The sequence below is a fragment of the Emys orbicularis genome, chromosome 13, assembly GCF_028017835.1.
Source record: "Emys orbicularis isolate rEmyOrb1 chromosome 13, rEmyOrb1.hap1, whole genome shotgun sequence".
Taxonomy (NCBI): domain Eukaryota; kingdom Metazoa; phylum Chordata; order Testudines; family Emydidae; genus Emys; species Emys orbicularis.
In genome coordinates, this window is record NC_088695.1 from 16,147,326 (window position 1) to 16,156,641 (window position 9,316).

General features: G+C 52.1%; 1 pseudogene; it reads left to right on the top strand.

Annotated features, from left to right (window-relative positions):
* The window catches only part of LOC135887506 (E3 ubiquitin-protein ligase TRIM39-like), a 302,230-nt pseudogene extending 295,621 nt beyond the window's left edge, over positions 1-6,609 (top strand).
* Positions 6,610-9,316: the final 2,707 nt, after the last annotated feature.

Here is a 9,316-nt window from a genome sequence, read left to right on the forward strand (position 1 = left end):
GAAGGGGGCATAAACGCACCCAGAGAGGGGTACCAAGCCCAGCAAGGGAGCTGCAGGCTGAGCCAGAGCCTCAGCGAGAGCAGAAGAACATTTTTTTCTGGGAAGACCTCTTTGTGACAAGCTGAGCCCCAAAAGCATTGACAAAAGGTGGTGAGCCGGCCAGAGGGCCGAATTACCAGGCAGAGAGACTGCCATGGTGCTGGAGTGACCATCGATGGAGGACCAGAGGGCACCTAACAATGAGTAGATTCATTGGTTATTGGCATAGTCAGCACGATTGAATTCTCCCTGTCATCCGTGAGGGCTCATGGAAGTCTTGGTTACTGAAGGAAGGTCTGTCCCTCCAAGTGGGATTTCCCATTTGAGTTCCAGGGACTGGTTAAGCAGCCAAAGCAGGGCTCGGGGGTTTTCCAGCAGCTCCTAGAAACCCAACAGAAGCAGAAGGAAGTGCAGACAGTGCTACAGATGCAGCTGGTAATCTTGAGGGAGCAGCAGCAATACCTGTCAGAGATCCTGCAAAGGGAAATCAACCTGCTACGCCCATGGACAAAAAGAGCCGACTTGGAGAGCATGCCGGGGCTGTGCTGAGAAGGTTAGCCCAGGAGAGCAGGGCATGAGAAAGTGTACAAGCATAGCCTAATGCCAAGATGGGAACAAAAGTTCTTTGGTTTTGGTGCAGAGAAGCAGGCCATATCGAAAGACCCGGCCTGCATAGGAAATTGCTGAGTGGCAAACAGAGGGGCCAGGGCCCCAAGAAGGTAGAAAGAAAGGAGAAGGCATCCTCTTGGGCAAACACACCTGAGGCAGGCTAGGTGGAGATGGCAGGGATGGCCGTGGACCTTGCAGACCCTCCTCCAACACCCCCTGTCAGGTGCTGCAGGGAGGTGAAGGAGGAAATGGTTGGCACAGAGATGATCAGGCACAAGAGTTGAGCAGTGGTGTGTGCTCAGACCCTGATGGAAAAGGTTTTGGGGGATGCAGCAGCAGTAGAAAACAGGCTACAGAAGAAGCTAGTGGCTTCAGAACAAGGCTCTGCAAGCAGTTGTTAATGAGAATGAGTGGCTGCAGGAAGACAAGGATGACCTCTGAGTTCTGGTGAGTACGAGGCTGTACAAGTGCATAGCCGCTAACAGCGATGAGATGGTGAGGGATGAAGATTGGACACGAGTAGAACTTGCCCCCGGGTTGGGCCAGATTTTAAGGAGGAGGGGGTATATAACAGGGTGGCTTGACCTGTGGCTGCAAAGCCTGGAGCTAGGCCAAATTGATGACCAAGTGAGCCCCACCTGAGAGGAAGCAAGGGAAAACAGCAGCAAAAGTACAGACGCAGACCTAGCTGTTCAGTATACAGCCTTGGGCCAAAACCTGGAGTCTAGGGTAGGACTGGGTTCTCCCACCGTCCCTAAGGAAGGGGACATAGAAGACCATAGAAACCCAAGAAGGGCAGGCCAAGCCAAAATCAGGCTGAGGAAGAGCTCCCCATGAGGGTGGAAGGCCTTGTTTCTGCTCAAGACATTTTTGGACTTTGTTTGGAAGGAGCATGACCCATGAAGGAATGGACTAAAGGACAGTCACCTAGTTGGAGGGCTGAGTTCCTAGCCAACAAACTGCAAGAGTGACTATCAACGGGGTTGCTAGCCCAGCTAGGAAGCTGTGACACGAGGCCTGGCCAGGATCCAGCGGTGAGTGAACTCTGGTACAAACCTGCTTCCATTATGGAAACAGCCTGGTATTGAAGAGTGGGTGGGGAGACCAGGGAGATGGGAGGGGTTACTGAGGCTGGGGTGGGGAAGAAGCTGTGGGGCTGGGAGGGGAAGGACATGGCCCAGCTTGTGGGAGGATCCTGCTGGCTGTATCTGGAGCACTGTGTAGCCTCCTCTATGGGAAGTTCCCACGGGTCAGTGGGGCCTGAATCGCTCATGCTCCTTTGTTCTCTTTGGGCTTCACAGGAGATGTCTGGTGAACTGCCCTTGGACTCTGTGCCCAGCACCACTCAGAAATTATTTGCTTCCTTCAAAGAAACAGGGCACAGCTCAGCCTGTTAGGTAGGCTGGAGACTCACACTTCACTCACACACACAACACTGAGGTGGTTTGGGAAGCATAGTAACAAAGAAGAGATTTAAGTGATACTAAGCAAGAGAAAGAGACAAATTTCAAACAGACAAACAAAACAAAACACTTTGTAGTGACTAAAACTGAATCTTAAGAGTCACAATCTTGGCCTTAGCAGTTTCCAGACTAACATTTCAGCTTTCCTAACAGACCTTATTTGATGTCTCTGTATGGTACAAAAATTCTCTGTTGAATCCGCTGATTTGATTGCTTTGCCTTTCAGTTTCAGACCCTCTGTTCTCCTTCTGGGGTGCCTGGACCCTGATTGTAACATCTCTCTTCCAGTCTTTGTCCCAGCCTCTTACACAGATGTATGCTGCAGCCAGCCCAGCTCAGAGAGCAGTGGGGACAGATGATCTCATCCTGTCAAACCAAGCAACATGGGTCCCATTGAGGCTTAGATGGAAGATCCCGTGCATCTCCTGAAGGTAAGAACCGTTCACTCTTCTGGGCACTTGGGGCTGTTGCAAAAAAGAGGGGGCTCCTGTTACATAGCCTAGTTGTCATCATGACTTTGTTTTTTTTATTCTCAGAGGATGTGTCCGGGATCCTGGAGACTGTTTCCTGCAGGAGGTTTGAGCAGGGAGAGATCACTCCCTGTCATGACCCATGGGTCATTAACCCGGGTCTGCAGGGTTCATGGGAGCAGCCACACTCCAGCAGGCCACCTGGAAGCCTACTAAAAACTGCTTACCTAGGACTTATGAAGTCCAGACCCAGTTTGAGGATCCATCCCTGAGGCCTATTGGCAGAGTCCCAGAGCAGCTAATTGGCCCCCGGGACCTCCTCAAACCAGCAGCAGGAACAAGAAGCTGTCTGAACACCCGAGCTCCCCCGTCTTCTGGACCATGTGTTAGATGTTCCTGCTCCCACTCCCCAGGTTTGATTTCCTGGCATCCTGACTTGCTGGGACTCATCTGATTTGAGGTTCTGAACACAATTTGGTCTTTTGCTTCTGCTCTTCCAGTATCCTGACCCAGCTGACTCTCGACTCCTGTCTTCTGAGTGTGGACTCTGCCTCTGACCACTAGGTCTGGCTGCCCATGACCTGGCCATGACACTGACTTTTCTACAATTCCTCCAATGCCCTTTTCTGCTCTCCTGCTCAGCTCTCCCAGCAAGACACACCAATCCCTTGGCTCCCAAAGTCCTAGTTGCTGCTATTCAAGGGCTCAGGGGTAGAGCTTGTATTGCTCCCTCCCCCACCACAGCTGTTTTACCTATGGGAATCTCCCTAGCGCAGAGGAGAAATCTGCTCTTCTCAGAGTAGTCGTGTTTCATGGTGACTGCTGAAAACCATGCAAAGAGTGCAGCATTGAAGAGACTCTCCTCCTGTAACAAAGGGTTTCTGTTCTCCTACACAGTCAGACAGTGAGGCCAGTCTGCAGAATGTGGAAGAGCTTTGGTGATGAGTTGGAGGATTCACCATATAGGTGGCAGCAGCTGCAGATCCTGGAGTCCCTATGGTGGGGTTACCATGTGTCCGGATTTTCCTAGACATGTCCGGCTTTTTGGTTTTTAAATAGCTGTCCGGGAGGAATTTGTAAAAATCTAAAAAGGTCCGGGATTTCCCTCCCAATGCAGAGCGTGACGCAGCTGACACGGCAGCCGGGCCGGATTGAGCTGCTCGCATCTGGGCCTCCAGCAGCCAGAACCCCTCCCCTGCTCCTCCCCTGCAGCCTTAGCAGACACTGGCAGCACTCGGGGGTGGGGGGGCCGGGCTGCGCGCTCTGCAGGGGAGCGCGCAGGGGAGTGTGTCTGGCTCCACACACCAGACACACTGCTCTGAGCATCATGGTAAGGGGACCAGGGGGTTGGAGAAGAGGCATGGGGTCCCAAGGGACAGTCAGGGGACAGGGAGCAGGGGGAGGTTGGATGGGTCAGGGGTTCTGGGGGAAGCCTGTCAGGGGGCAGGAGTGTGGAGAGGGGTTGGGGCAGTCAAGGGACAGGGAGCAGGTGGGGTTAGATGGGTCGGGGGTTCTGGGGAGGCAATCAGGGGACAGGGAGCAGGTGGGGTTAGATGGGTCGGGGGTTCTGGGGAGGCAGTCAGGGGACAGGGAGCAGGTGGGGTTAGATGGGTTGGATGTTCTGGGGGGGCAGTCAGGGGACAAGGAGCAGTTGGATAGGTGTGGGAGACCCAGGGGGTCTGTCAGGGGCGGGGGTCTGGATAGGGGTCAGGGCAGTCAGGGGACAGGTAGGGGGTGGAGTTCTAGGGGGGCAGTTAGGGTGGGGGGGTCTAAGGAGGGGTCAGTCAGGGACAAGGAGAAGGGAGGCTTAGATAGGGGGTGAGGTCCCAGGGGGCGGTTAGGAGCAGGGGTCCAGGGAGGGGGCGATCAGGGGCCAAGGAGTGGGGGGGTTGGATGGGTTGGGGGTTCTGTGCGGGGCAGTCAGGGGGCGGGAAGTGGGAGGGTGTGGATAGGGGGCAGGGTTACCACTCCCCCCCATGGAGTGTCCTCTTCTTTGAAAGTTCAAATATGATAACCCTACCCTATGGGCCAAGCCTCCACTCCTGACAGTTCAGGCTAACGTGCCCCGTTCTCAGTGAGTCTTTGGCTTTAGCTGCTTGGCCTGCCTGCCGAGACAGAGGACTCAGGTATTTCCATCAGGCTGCTCAGTTGCAAATGCAGCACCCAAAGAAGTGAAGAATGGAATTGAAAGAGCAAAGCTGGACCGTGCGCTGAGCTGCTGCAATCAAGTGAGCACAGGCTGCGAGAGAAGAGGGAAAGCTCGAAGGTGGCTGGTGGCTGTAGGAAGCCAGGGGAGGAGAAATAAATAGTTAATGAGTAATCCTACGGGCTTTGTCTTGTGTGGTGAAGGGTTCAAAATGGGTCTATTTACTATCACATTAAACTTTAAAATAGCTCTGTCTGACTGAAGGGCAGGTCTATAAAGGTAAGAGGTCACTCTGGGATCTTCAAGTCTCAGATTCTGTCACTATTGCCTGCTTCGACCAGCTGATCTCAACCCAACACATCCCTCAGGTGGGAGCAGTGGTGATCTCTTTTCCTCTTTTTCTGGATTAGCTGCCAGAATAGGGACAGGATACATGTGGCCAAGGAAATAGAGAGGCATGGGGTTCACTTGCAGAGTTGCCTGTTAATGCAGCTCTTATGGGAGAGCACGGTAGGGTACTGTGCACTCACGGGCACCATTTCAAATTTTGGTGCTGGGGGGGAGGGTAATTTAACCATGATTCCAGGGGCTACTTCGGCACCTGAAAACTCTAGTGTTTTGGCAGATAACTTAGCAATTAGCTGACAGGAGCTCTGTATCTAATTCCTTTATAAAAGAAAGAACATTAAATCAACATTAGACCCACTGAGTTCTAATAGTAACGTGGTCTGACATCTTGTGGAAAATCACTTTAGGGACATGGTTAAAATTTTAATGTATATTCTTACTTTGTTACTAACTCTGTAGAGAGAGAGAGACCCTGCCAGGACTCCTGGTTCTATCCCAGTTCTAGGAGGGGAATGGGGTGTAGTGTGTTACAGTGGGGGGCAGATACAGCTCGGTTATATATAAGAACATCAGAATGGCCATAGTGGGTCAGATCAATGGTCCATATAGTCCAGTATCCTGTCTTCAAACAGTACCAATACTGTTCCTCTCTGTTTCCTGGCCTGGGAGTTGAGGCTCCATTAGGGGAGGGAGCTTCCCTCTGGGGTTTAAAACTGGTACCTGCCTCTTCTGATCCCTCCTCACTAAAATCTTCTGACACCTTCATTGCTGTGTCTCTGCCGCTGGGGATGGAGCAGTCCCAGCAGGAGGAACTGAAGCTTCTGCAAACAAATGAAAAACCAGTGAAGTGATTCCTATTAAACAGTGAGGAACTGCAGTGACATCTCTGCTCAGTCTCAGGTGCCCAGGACAGAGGCAGCTCCCTGGGATCCAGGACTGTCCAAGCCAGAACAGGGCTGCTAGGAAGTGAGAGAAATGGTTCCAGCCTCCCCCGGGGCTGATCTCTGCCTTCAATGCTCTGATTCTCCCCAGTGAATGTGACTCTGGATCCGGACACAGCTCATCCCCACCTCGTCCTATCTGAGGATTGCAAAAGTGTGAGATGGGGAGACACGTGGCAGGATCTGCCCGACAATCCTGAGAGATTTGACACTGAGCTCTGTGTGCTGGGCTGCGAGGGATTCACCTCGGGGAGACATTGCTGGGAGGTGGAGGTGGAGGAGGCTGGGCTGTGGGGGTGGCCAGAGAGTCTGTGAGGAGGAAGGGACAGATCAGCCCTGAGGAGGGGATCTGGGCTGTGGAGCAGTGGCTGGATCAGTTCTGGGCTCTCACCTCCCCTCTGACGCCCCTGCCCCTGAGCCGGGCCCCCAGCAGGATCCGGGTTTGTCTGGACTGTGACTGGGGGCAGGTGACATTTATCGATGCTGTTGACGAGGCCCCGATCTTCACTTTCCCGCTGGGCTCCGTCCCTGGGGAGAGAATCCGACCCTGGCACTGGGTGTGGATGGGATCCCAGCTCAGACTGTGTCCCTGAGACATGGGGGTGGGGGGAGAGAGAGGGAGAGGAATATCCCACTGGGGAGCCTGAAATCAGCCCTTCTATCCTCAGACAGTGTAGTCTCTATGATCTGCTCCTGTGGACTTTCTATCATGAAGTCTCTGTGACCCAGGAAGTTGCATCCGGTCTCAACTCTGTGCAGTCTCTGGTGTCACACCATAGAGAGCATTAGGTCAGTGAGGTAGAGAAGCCGATCTCATCACTGCCCCCGGGATTGTGCAGCCTGTTTGCTGCTGTCCTCTATGATACAGGAGGACCCTGGGGATCCTTGGTCAGACAGTGTCACTGACATAGCGGGGAAGAGCCCACTGGGAATGGAAAATGGGCTTCTCTAGCCACAGTCATCCTAGTCTCTATGACCTGGAGGTCCCCTCTCTACCCAACCCCTGATAGCTCATCTCTATGGCCCCTGAAAGCTCCTCCCCCTCCCTGCAGCACCAGGGATGGGAGGGGGTGGGGGGAAGAACCCCTGGAGCTGCAGGAGGAGCAGAGGGGCCCTGAGGGGCAGATGTGGGGCTGCAGGGTCAGAACTGAGGGAGGAGCAGGGGGCAGAAGTGATGTGAGGGTTGAGGAGTAGAATTAACAGCTGGGCTGGGGACAGGCAGATGTGGGGGTGACAGGGACACAGAATTAAGTCATTAGGATTTGGGGTTTTGGGGAGAAGCTGGAGACTCCCCAGAAGCAGGGAGCCTGGGAGAGGGAGACCCAGAAACTGGAGAGTGTGACCTACAAGTCAGGAGGGAAGGGATGCTATAGTAGGAAGCGGTTAGAGGGTGGGATGATGTCAGCTGGATGAAGGTGTGGAGAGTCGAGTACAGGGCAGGTTTAACCAAAACGGGGGAAAGAAATGAAAGAATAAAAGAGAAAAAAAATAAGTAAAACCAGTGTAAAGACAGAAGCCGGGAGAAAGTGGCGGGAAACTCAAATGAAGAGTGAAAGCAAAATCATCCTGAGGAGGGAAATGCTCTGTGGCAGGCAGCAAGAGCGGAAGGGATAAACTCAAGGGAGAGAACTGGGAACCTGGAGTGGAATGATCTGTGATAGGGAATAGAGAAGGGTTGGGGAGACACAGAGAAATAAACAGATGGGAAAGGAGTGCTAGAGAAAATGATGTGTAAAACTAGATGAAATTAAAGAAAAGGGAGGCGAGAGAACATGAGATTGAGATCTATAAAATATTTCTGAAAGTGAGAGACTGTAACATTAATTCAACCCCATAGTTCAGGGCCAGTATTTCGACTTTGGTACCTTTCAGAACAACACTTCTTCAAATTTGTGGATGTTTTTACTATGTATTCTGGTTATGAAGGTTCCTTCTTAGCTCCTTTTAACCTGACATTTACTTAAGGTAAATAAACAAGACACATGTTTTATATGTCTCATTTCTCTTTAATTTTCCAGCTGTGATTTTTGAAGCAGACATGTGTTGACATAAGCGATTTGGGGTGTGTGTGTGGGGGGAATCCCAATACCAATGAGAACCTCTGTGTATGTCATTATGATGATAGCAACATATTACAGTAAGATCCAGGCTATTGAGCCTGCACTCTGGGTCATGTGTTTTATATAAACATACACATCAGGAATTGTTCAAGAGGAGAGAGCTGGTTGGGTCACTTCTCAATTTCCAAACCTGTCAGCGCGTGGCAGATGTTCGCAGTTTGAAACAGCAGGATTTTATGGCACATCGGCCCACAATCAACAGATTATAACAGTTTTAACTATCATGTGAATTGAACTATTAAAAAAAGAAAACTAAAATATAGATCAAGTAGAACCACTCAATCCCCACTCCCACAGCTGCAGGGTTTGTAGCATGGCCTCTCCAGTCCCCAGCACACGTCCCCACCATTTGAACTTCAGGAGGAATTGCCATTGTTTCTGAGGCCAAACACCAGAGTGGGATTTGACACACACTGTGCCAGCAGGTCCACAAATGCTTATTAGACAGATTAGAGATCACAACTCTGGTGCTCTCTTCCTGGCTCTGTTGTGCAGGGGTGGGTAATGACACATAACCAGGTTGTATCTATTTCATAGGGTATGTCTACACTACGAGGGTAGTTCGATTTCTCTTAAATCGAATTTGTGGAATCGATATTGCAAAGTCGAACATGTGTGTCCACACTAAGGACAGTAATTCGACTTTGTGAGTCCACACTAACGGGGAAAGCGTCGACATTGGAAGCGGTGCACTGTGGGCAGCTATCCCACAGTTCCCGCAGTCCCCGCTGCCCACTGGAATTCTGGGTCGAGCCGCCAATGCCTTCTGGGTAAAAAAAAAGGGTAGAGGGTGCTTTTGGGAAATTGTCGTCATCTGTCCGTCACTACCGCCCTCCCTCCCTCCCTGAAAGCCCCTGCGGGAAATCAGTTCGTGCACTTTTCCGGTCAGTGACAGCGCGGACGCCACAGCACTGCGAGCATGGATCCCGCTGCAACCATCGCTGCAGTTGTGGCCGTTCTCAACGCCTCACAGCTTATCGTCCACCTTTCCCAGAGGCAGATGCAGATGAACCAGGCGAGGAGGCTACGGCACCGCGGTGAGGGCCTGAAGTCTGAGAGGGGCACAGACCTGTCACAAAGCAGGGGACCCAGCGCCGAGGACATCACGGTGACAATGGGTCATGTGGATGTTGTCGAACGGCGATTCTGGGCATGGGAAACAAGCACGGACTGGTGGGAC